An 11,776-nucleotide genomic window follows, 5' to 3' on the forward strand; every position below is an offset into this window, starting at 1 on the left:
TTTCCTTTTCTTTCCTTTTCCTTTTGTTTCCCATCATTTCTTTTCTTATTATTCAACATTCTTCTCAACAGTGACTTACTGCCACTCTGATCTCTGCAGTCAAGTATTATCTCGATAGAGCGGAAAAAAAAAGGAAAGTTCATTTAAATACTGTACAGATAAGTGAAAGACATCACCTCCTCCACTCTTGGGGATGTATTTTTTAATCAAGCACTGCTGCTCTACTGTTTGCTGGTCCTAATTTGACCATACACTAAGTAGAAATAATGCCATTCAGGCTCACAGCATTGCAAAACAGTGGAAATACTCTGCAAACATTAGCTACAAAAATTACAATGGGGGCATTTTCATTGCTAATTGAACAATCACCTTATGTAAAGGCAGTGTAAAATTACATCAAGTGTAAAATATATTTAGTAAAAGCTGTTACTATATTTATTAAACAGTTTTGCCAGAGATCATTTCCATTGAACTAGAATTAATTTTAAGTCTTTCACATCCTTTCCCTAGATTGTCTTGCAGCACAATAAAGCAGTTAATTAGCAGCACAGATGACTGATTTTATTGCATGCTAACATAAACAGTTATGGAATTGTAAAGTTGAAGAGCACTCATGTCTATATATTGCTACAGTAGCTATCATTTAGATGATAACATTTAGACGCCAGGAAAATCAATCACAAATAAGCACTAAGGAGACTAATTCCCAGTGATGTCTGAGTATTTTTCTTTTTGTTCTCCATGGAAGCAAGCACTAAAGTAAAGGCAATGGGTGTACTGCAAGCACCACACTTCTTCCTCGGTCATTGCTTTTCCTTCTCCCACTCTGTTGTTATAAACTGCTGTGTGAAATCCTGTTCCAAAATTCTCCTTTTCCCATGGCATTTCAAGGAGAGTAATTGATCTCCTGGCCTTCTCCAAGGGGAACTTATGCTCACAGAGCAGGCTCTCCTCTTGTTGTTTCAGGAGAATTATTTATGGGAAGAGAGCTGAGGAAATAGGGTTATTACTACGGACTTGGGAATGGAGGAAGATGAGCAGAACTGGAGGCTGTAAATTAAATAAAAAATGAGTCTGAAGGAAAAAAAATAACCAACAACACAGCAAGTCACAGGACTCAGTGCTTCTCTTGCTTCACACCAGTTTGTCACCACTGACTTCATCGCTTCCGTGCAGCCACGTGGCGAGATTCAGTCTGTGCTGTTGCCATACATAACAGATCTGAGTATAATTGCTAAAAAAACCTGAATTGCCAAATAAGCATACACAAGGACTGATCTCTAGCTGAAGGTAAAAGACCCAGATCTCATTAAGCAGAATTCAACAGAGATACAGTGATATTAGTGGAGAAATCTTGTTGGTAGGAGGACAGTTGGACTGGATGATCTTGGAGGTCTTTTCCAATCTTGCTGATTCTATGATTCTGTGATATGGCTTGAGGGGTTTTGCTGTGTGAAAAATTGATAGCTATGCAAACAGTTACTAAACTTGCTTCAATGCCTTATGTATGGCTTAGTACTTTATGGGGGAAAGAATGCTGCATATGCTTCTTTTGATTCAGTACATCAACATCCATTAGATTGTCCCCATGAGCTGGATTTGTGCTGCCAAAAAAATGAACCTGCATCTCAGTTTGGTTTCAGATGCTGCAAGATCTATGACTGAATCTCAGTCTCAGTATCTTGCTCCTGTGACTCGCAGAATGGCTGCCCTCTGGGCTCAGCAGCCTTCAGCCTGGTCTCCTTCTTGTCTGGAACAGACAGAGGAATAGAGATGAATAGATACTTCTGAGGAGTAATGTCAGGGTTACACGTGCATTCATGGTGCCTCTTAATGACTGTTGTGGAAACCTGCTGTAGCCTGGATGCTGTTTCTTTTATAACTAACAACAAACTGATTAATGAATCAGAAATGGCTATAACAAGCAGTCCAAATACAAATAAACAACAAAGAGGCCTTTCAGTATCTGAAGGTAGGCTGTAAGAAGGAAGGGGACAGAATCTTTAGTGGGGTCTGCTGTGACTGGACAAAGGAAAATAGTTTCAAAGAGGGGATATTTAGATTGGATGTAAGGAAGAAGTTTTTTTACAGTAAGGGCGGGTGAGGCACTGGCACAGGTTGCCCAGAGAGGTGGTGGATGCCCCATTCCTGGAGCCACCCAAGGTGAGGCTGGATGGGGCTCTGAGCAGCTGATCGAGCTGTAGGTGTCCCTACAGGGAGTTGAACTAGATGGCCTTTAGGGGTTCTTTCCAGCTCAAACAATGCTGACTGCCACTTACCTGTGTGATTGATTTTTTTCATCTGGAATGCCTTTCTTCTCCAGTGTTTGGCTGAATCACTTCCTCGGGATTTCTTTTGATTATTTGAGGCTCTTTTTGGCCAAAACATTTTTTGCTTCCTGTAGCATTTCAGATAAATGAGATTGTACTGAGAGAAAAGCAGAACTAACACCATTCCAGTGTAGAATTTCTTGGCTCCATAACTCGTCTTTACTCACTTAAGAGACTCTCCAAGTAACAGCACATATAACATAACCTTGTAATATGTGTATTGTTTCCAGCATTCTTTCTAATGGCAATGCTGTAAATTGAACTAACCGTTCGGTCATGTTTTAATAATTAACACTTTAACACAAAAGACTTTTTGGTATCCTGTCATTGAATGAAGTTTCAGAGGTGATTTAAAAAGTCTGTTTTGTCAATCTGCCGTGTAGTTGCAAGGAAAGATATTCTAAATTAAACCTAGTGGGCCTTTTTTTTTTAAAATATTGTTTTAAAAGGGGCCTCAGCCTAGGCTTAATTTGTGCCTGTGCTACAGTAGTGGTGTGATACGTATGATTTTACTGCCTCTCTGCAGCAATGCTGCCACACCACTTGCTGTTCTTGTCATAGTTGCAGGCAGAGGTTCACATCTCCAGTACCGGAGACACAGCCCTGCTACTAGCTGTGACTGCCTGAGATATGGCCACTTACACTCCCTGACTTCATGGGAAATACAGTGGTTTGGTAGGCTTGCCATACGTTTGAGTCTGAGGTGCAGGTCCTAGCAGAGACCTGAGCCTCAGGCAGGTATCCAGCTCTAAAGGTGTGGGACTACTTACTTTTGGGTGGGAGTCTGTTGTTGACCAGGTTTGGGTCCCAGATAGACCCAGCAAGTCCAAGAAGAGGCTGCTTTTGTCTTCCAAGTGGGCAACTTTTCCCTATTTGTCTTCCTTTTCAGAGAAAACCAAGCCACCAGTCATTGGGTTCCTCCTCTACCCCAAACTAGCACTACACAAATGTGCACTGAGGAGCGACCCGATCTACTTGCAAGGAATTGGATTTCCCATGCTGCAAGCAGGGCATGTTTAACAGTCAGGGTGCCAATGCAGACCTTGGGATGCTTACCTAGTGTCTTATTTTAGCATATGTGTTTTAGCATAGCAAAGGGAACCATATCTTGAGATTGCTCAGCACTGCTTTATCTTAGATAGGTTCATATCACTGCAAGTCAGGCATATACTTGAAAGACCTAAATTAAGATGCAGTTCTCCTTAGCTTTTATCAGTACCCAGCTGAGGAAAAATGTGCTCCTACTCTTGTTTGCCCTCTCGAAAAGCAAGGAATCCACTGCATAAAGAGAGTCACCCTTCCCACAATAAATACCTGCTATAGGTGGTGGGTACTCATAGCTGCTTCTGTGATTGATCAGAAATGACATTTCTTTGCTTGTTGTATGTTCCCAAGACATAAATTCTACTTTGTACAGCATCTGCTATGGTTTTCCATTGCCGGTATCTGTGTCTCCTCCTCTTGCCTGTCGTATTACTCTCAAGAGACCTTTAAGGTAGGTTTATGCTCCATGGTCAAGTGCTCTGCAGAGATGCCTTAAGAGCAGAAGACAGTGGTGCTGGAATTAATCTAGAAGAGTGTCAATGAATGGGGACAGAGCCTGCACAAGGCTGTGTGTGCTTCAGGTGGCTGTCACCAATACATGCGTCCTGAGAAGGTCCCAAAACCATCCTAACAAAGTGAATATGGCAGGCCAGACAAAATGGGTGTTTTGATGAGAAAATGGGAAATAAAATAAAATCCTACTAAGGACAATGGTATGTTGCTGACTGGTATACTATGAGAGAAGTAACAGTTCATGAAGAATTTAATCCAGAAGTAAACTATTGACAGGGACCACACCCACAACATGAACCTAAATTGCCAAATAACCCACTCTCCTTACGAAATAAACATATAACCACAATACTGCAATGAAATGGAAAAAGCAATTTTGCCCAGAGAATATTGTTCCTAAAGGCACACAGGGCAAAGCTCAGAGCCTACCACACCCAAAAGTTAGGACAACAGCAAGAAATAAAATTCCTGAAAAATAATGCAATCTAGTAAAAATAAAAATACACAAATTATTTCTCTTCTTCCCACCCTTTCACATTTCCTTCTGCTTCTTGTCCTAAGCAGATTTCCAGATAGCTGCTGAGCTGTATGGAATTTGTAAAGAGAAATCCAGATCCTGGGCATGTACAGCACCCCTGCTCTTCGAATCCAGCCCTGATCCCTTAGCAAGCAGCCCAGCACCTCATGCTTAGCTGATAGCCAGGAAAAGAGTAGTGAGTGCTTTGAATGAGTCATGTATACCTCCATGCTTTGTCCAGCTGAAACTGTAGCTCTCAGCTCTCCTGCACCATTCCCTTTTACTCATCCATTCCTGCTTATGTTGTTCTCTCTCAACAGTTGAGCACCCTGCTTAAATGTAAGCTAGGTTTTGTTTGTTTTGGTTGTTTGTTTTGTTTTTGTTTTTCCAGTCAGCCAGTGATCTTCTTCATCTGTCTTTGTGTTAATTAATTGCTACTGCTGTTATCAACATGTAAGCGGTCAAAATGTTCTTCTTGGTGAGGACTTCTAGACGTGCCTAATTCTGCATATATTTAGATGAGCAATAAAATTCTTATTAGCTTCAAACGCAATGGAGCTTAGACACCAATGAATCCTTGAAATTCCTTTTTTTTTTTTTAATTGGTGCCGGCAACGTTTTCTTGCTCTTCTTCATAATCTGAAATAAAGGTGAAACCATTTTCCCTCTCATTATTTTTTTCTTGCCATTTAGAAGGTAGAGTGAATCTGTTGCTATTGCAGTGTACTTCAGTGTTATGTACCACTATGTCTATCTAATTCTCCTTTTGGTATTGCAGTTGCAATGTTTTTATGCTCATAATTTGGTGTTTCTTATAAAACCAGTGCAGTCATTTTTCTTTTGAATAGATTTGTCAAAGCTGATCTCTGTAGAGGCAGCAGACACAGATGGATGGGCCCATTGGGGTCATTTTGCTGAAGGCCATTAATGGAGATGATGGCAGCAAAGATATCACCACAGTCAATGTCCATGCCATAGAAAGTGACCTTGTTGAATAGACTGGGCTAAAGGAGACTGGCATTCCTTTGGGGCAGCTGATGTGGGCAAGTGTGCTGATGGAGTACTGTTTAACGTCTACCAGAAGTAACGAGGTGCCTGGGATTTCCCACGTGTTGCCTCAAACATAGTCTTCTCCAGGGTAAGTTTGTTCAGGAGGAGAGAGGGCACCTGGCTGATATCTCTCTTCAAAACCAAAGCATTTTCCTGTTGCACTGACTCCAGTAAGGACCGGCAACATCCAGAGAAACAGCACAGTTGTATTAATTAATGAGGCTCCAAAGTCTCAAATTCTGTTCCCACCTGGCCAATGTCCCAATGCTGAGATCCTCAAGTAGTGAAACTCATGAGTCAGCTCTCCCTCCTTTCCCAGCAGCCTGCTCGAGTGCAGTCAGGTCATGTTTTGAAACTTTCCTCTGCAAACAGGAGAGATGGAAACTTCTCTTGCAGGAATGAAAGTTTGAGGTTTGTGTTCGGTTTCTTTGTTCCAAGCTGGGACTCAAATACCAGCTTTACATTTGTGATTTGCTGGATAAGCCAAGCAATCTGGCAGCTCTAGGGAGTGTTTTTATGCTGGATTTTTATTTATTTATTTATTTATTTATTGCATGTGGGGGGATGGGAGGCAAGAGGGGGGATAGAGTCCAAACCCCAGAATTTAAATACTCATGGGATTGAAATTCAGAGTCCCATGTCTGAAGTTCTTTCTACTCTGAAATATGTTTTGAAAAGGAAAAATTGAATTGCATCTAAATGGCACAGCACAGTGCCACGAACAGAAAGCTCAAACTTGCCCAGGACTTTTTAGCATATCTCACCAAGCATAGCAGTGTAAGATAAGAAGTAGGTTTCCTACAACAAACAGCAGATGCACTCCTTTCCTTCCTGAAAAGGTTACATGGGGTGAACAAAAATGGAATTTGTATGCACATGAAATAGTTTGGGGACTAGCAAGAGGTATAGCTCAGAAGTACCACTGCTTAGGAGCAGGTTGTTAGACTTTGTGATGCAGTGTCCTAATAAAGCTGCCGTGTTTCCAGTCTTTGAGCATACCTCTCAAGAGAGAGCTCAGGCATCTTTTGGTGCACAGAGTGAAAGAAAAGATGAGTGCAGGGCTGCTGAAATGTGACACTTCTCTTTTCTTGGCAAGGGCAGTCTGTGTTCCTCGGCTCCCTGAATATTCCCATCTTTGACCCTTAAACAAAAAGGTGGTTCTATAGTTTCTTTTTCACAGAGCTTTTTAAAGAGGATTAAGCAGTGCACCTTGGGATGAATGAATAATAGAGCAGCACCATCATTATGGCCACATGTGGCATTGTTTACTCATGACACTATAAATGATTAATGTGGAAAAGCTGCATTTGAACAAGTGAGATTGATGAGAGCTTTACAGCCTATTTTTATGTAATTTAAAACAGTGCCTATACTGGATGGTGAAAAGAAGAATGAAGACAAGACAGCCGGTGCTGTCAGCTTTTCTTCCACCTGATTCAGACTTTGGCCATGCCCTGTATCCGCTCCAGAAAGCCAAGGCTTCAGATGAAGGATGGAAGGAGGAAAGCAGGAGACAGGAGGGAAATGATTTTGGTCGTGTCCACACTGGCAGGTGCAGAGATATTTGAGCTCCCTCTTCCACATTAACCCTGGAACTTCTAGTGTGGGGACAGTTGGGTGATAGTGGGCGCAGAGACACCTGGGCTGGCTGGCTGCATTCTGTTGGGAGAAAGGGAGTGTCCAGATGCAACTTAGTTATTTTTGTCTGGCCCTGGGCCCAAACTAATAAGCTCAGAGAGAGGACACATTAGCTCCCATGAAACGTCCAGGTTGCTGAGATATATTGCATCTGGACCGCATCCCACTAAAGAGGCGGGTGTTATGCTGTGTCCAGGGGTCTCTGTTAATGTGCCTATCTCCATCATCCAGTTCTTCATACTCAGCAGATGTGTCTTAAAAGTCACTTGTATCTGAAAGCCGTGCCTTCACAGTTCTTTGGTGTGAAAGTCAGCTTACAGGTATGTGTCTTTTATAGCCCAGTAGATCTTCCTAGGAGATAACGTGAGCTGTTCCTTAAGCATCTGTTAATAATTTATAGGGGGCATGGGAAATAACAACGGTCAAAAGGCAACCAAAAAGCTTAGCATGGATAACTTCAACCAGAGGGCCATTTGCTGCTGATCTCCTGTGACCAATAACAAATTTCTTTAGTGTTTCTATAAATAATACTGTTGTCTTCTCAAAACAGGAAGTCCTATATCCAGCACAAGGTAACTTGATAATGGACTGAAGACTGCTGAATGAAAAAGTGTTAGTTACAGGCCCCCCCAAAAAGAAGTTGCCAAGATACCAGAGATCACAGTCGATTTGAGTTTACTTTATGCACATGACTATAGGGCACTGAGCAAAAATCTGCATATTTGGAACTTTAATAGGGCCAGTTTTCCAAAGCCTAAAGCTCTTGTTGGCATAACTGACAGAGCATATTTTAAGAAGCAAGATGTTGAAATAAATCAGGAATTGTTCAAGAATATCACACTATTTGTTCCAAAAATCAGGATTCCACCATCAAAAAGAGGGTTATGTAGAACAACAACAATAAAAGATCATTAGTTAAACAGAGAAACAGTAAAGCATTAAAAAATACACTAAGATAAAAAAAAAATCTGATCACAATAGAGTTAAAACTGATAAGGAATTTTTTTAAACCTTGCTGGGAGCCAAAACTGTCTTGTGTCAGGTGAAAGTCAATTGCTATATACAAATTATAAAATCATGAACACAGATGACAAAGAGGCAGAAGGGTTGCTAAACACTTATTTATATTTATCAGTGCCCATCTGAAGTGCTGGGCTGTGGGACAGGAATTTTATTAGCTGTAACAAAGACAGATATGAAAAATCTGATAAAATTAAACACGGCTTATGCCAAGGTTGAGTAAAGTTGCCTAGCTTATGTGAAATTATTACCTGAGGAGCTATCTGAAAATGTTATTGTTAATTCTAACATAACTGTGAGAATAAGGAAGCTCTGGAGTCTTGTTTTATGCTCAGTGTCTTTTTGTTTTCTATAGATGAAGAAAACCATAGGTGTTCCCTGAAAGGATGCAATTAGAATGTTCGAATTTGAAACAAGCAAACAAAACAACCAAACCTGTTAGCAACTGACCATAAGACCCATCAGCTAACACTTTTTCTCATTGTTTCATTTTTTATTTTTTTGTTTTATCAGTCTGGAAGAAGCTGATCATAGCCTCCGGTGTTCAAAGCCTGAGTGCACTGAGCAACGTGATCTAGTTGGATCAGTTTTGAGCAGGTTGAATTAGATCACCTTCAGTGGTCCAAACTAAATTATTACAATGCTATTAGTTGTCAGTGGCTAAAGTGATTGTTGGTGTTGTTTTAATTTACAGAAATGTAATGAAAAAGATCCAATTTATCAAAGGAAAGGTATAATTACCAAGATTACTTAAACCTGTAATATCCCTTTAGAATACTCTCTCCATAGTAAAACTGATCAAACATGAGACTAAAATACTGTATTAGACAACAGTGATGCTTCTTGGAATCTTCTAAAATGGTGAATCCATCCTTATTTGTAGCTGATGTCAGAAAAAGGATCTGTTCTCCTTGGGGCTAGGTCTATGCTAGGTAGCTAGGGTACCTCCTTCATTCTTCCTGCATATTCTGTGTTCTTGTGACCATTGAAGGAACTAGACTGTGTGGCCCTCAACATTTTCTGACACAAAAGCAACTATTATCAGATCTCAGATTTCATTGTTTCAGATCATAACCTGTAGGGTTTGGGAAGATTTCCACTTGCTAGCTCTTGCTGTCCTTCCTAGCTACAAAAAAGTAGGTTGTGATGACAAGAAGCAAGGAGCCACGTTTACCACAAGCAAAAGTACTGAATCAATAGGGCATAGAAAGAGTTAATACATCATTTTAAATTTTCTCCAGTTCATAGTGAAATCTAAAATGATTATAATAATAGCACTGCCAGGTAAATAAATAAGGCATTACAAATACACTTTCAAAAACTAAACTCTGGTAGACTTGAGGTATCCCTGCCAAAAGCCGTTATGTTGAACTTTGATATATTGCATATATACTTATTTTGCTCAAAAACACTGGGATCTGCTTTTGTGGAGCCCCGCTTAATCTGGCATGACAGAATGAGTTGCACTGCTGTCATCTTGCAGAAGAGCCTTGTAAGGAAGATGAATAGAGTCTCCCTTTTTAAAAAATGTTAGGCTTATTCTTGTACATGTGACTATTTTCTTATCACCTGAGAGTCTGTACGTCTACAAGTTGTGATGGGATAAATTTGGCCCCAAAATCCAGACTTAGGAAGGGAAGTCAAGGTAATCTATTCTACTTGAAACAATGAAGTATGTGGGTAAACTTGAATTTGGCTTTTATTTGACACACCAAATATGGGGTTACAACTACATTTAAACTTGGGTTCCTAGTATCTTCATGAAATATGAATTTAATGGCAAACTCTGAGCATGATCTCTTTGTTTGGAAAGGTAACCATTTATCTGCCTGCAGGCCCACCGAAAAATACTTCCGTTTGTGCCTCTCATTAATAAGTGAATGGGACAGCCATGTCATATAGACTGTATGGGTTTATGCATGAGATCTCCAGACTTCTGCAGCTTTTCGAAAGACAATTGACTCCTGTTATCTTCAGATTCATAAAGCTACCTAGAAAATTAGCAAATGATCGAACACAGAGCTTTGAAATTCTGCTGGGCTCATACTCATTGGACTGATCTTACCTGATAACAGCTTTAATGGTTATTGTCTACTCATAGCACTCATAGCAGAAAGATAAACTTTTTGAAGGAGATGAATGTGTTGGGACACGTTTAAGATCACTCCTGGGAATATTTACATCAGACACTTAAAGTCAAGCTCAGTGGATTTATTTTCCCTTAATTAAATAAAAATTTTCGACCTCTTTTCAAGAAAAACAACAGTGTGGCAGAAACCTTAAATATATATGGCAAAAACCAACAGATCAGGTCTGTCTTTGTTCCATACAAGTTATTATTTACTAATGAATCCCTCAGTTGGGAAGATTTCCAGCCATTGAAATTGAAGTAAACTGAATCTCTGGTTTAGGTGCAAAGTCTCAGGAGCACATTAAGCACATTGCAACCACTTGAGCTGGTCATGACCTTCTGCCTCTGTTGACCAATCTGCTTTTGATTTAGCGATAAAGGCAAAACTTTTTGAGAGCTCTTGTTCCACTTGGTAAGAGCCCACAGGTTAGGGGAATATATATGTGACAGTTTTTGATCTGCTGAAACTCAGAGATTTGAAAAATCAGATGAAACATTTTCTAATAGGTCCTAATTTTTAGCTCTGTGAGATTTCCAGTGTTTGGGGTTTTTCCTCTTTTCTCCGAGAAAATAACTTTCACCATGAAAGAACGCAAACTCTTTATCTTTTTTTTTCTCCTAAGGCCTGCATCTTGATACGTTTTCTAAATGATACTACCACAATTCCTTAAGGAGTAACATGATACTTTTCAGCAGAGGAATGTTATCTGAACATGGCCAAAATATGGCATTTGGAAAAGTGAGCTGCACATCATTTCTCCAAATGAGACAAATGTCTCATTTGGAGAATGCAAATAGCGGAGAATGCAAATAGCTGGCCTTTTTAAGCCTCCCTGAAAATTTCATAGACTACTCAGATCAATATGATTTAAAGGTAAGGATTTGCATTTGCATGACTCAAGGTGGAAAAATGAGCAATCGATCACGAGCTCAAACTCTTCTAACACAAGATTTCTTTAGTCTGATAAAACAAGACGTGCTGTTCTGAGAGCAATACTGTCTGAGGGCAGAGTGGGAGTTTATTCTCAAGAAAAAATAATACAGAGATTGTGGTGACTGCATGTTGACTTAGTTCCTGCATTTTACAACTATTGTTTTAAGAGTAAGTGATAGATTTGCATTTTTAAAATGCTAATTCCCATCTGCCCCATGTGTCTTTGTTGAACTCAATTGACAAATATCTGCAATGTTAGGAGTGACATTACACAAAATATCATACTGAAAAAAATAAAGAATAGCAATGAATAATTGTCTCCTTACGTGTTTTCTCCCTCGCTCTTTCCTCATTGCCTTTGTGCTCCTCTTTCTGTTTGGATGTGTGGCCACTGGGTGATTTTCAAAGGCTCCAGAGCCTGGGCCTTTGGTGAAGACTCCCCCAGGTGATTGAGTGTCCAAAAGAAGACCCCCGGCAACTCTCCTTTCTCACCGAGAGTAGCTCTGAGCAAAAGAAAATGGAACTTGAACTTGCTGGAGTTTATCAATAAACCTCTAGGTGAAACTGAAGAATTATGTGTGCACTTCAGGTCAGATCAG

This window comes from Meleagris gallopavo, chromosome 1 (genome assembly GCF_000146605.3).
Source record: "Meleagris gallopavo isolate NT-WF06-2002-E0010 breed Aviagen turkey brand Nicholas breeding stock chromosome 1, Turkey_5.1, whole genome shotgun sequence".
NCBI lineage: Eukaryota > Metazoa > Chordata > Aves > Galliformes > Phasianidae > Meleagris > Meleagris gallopavo.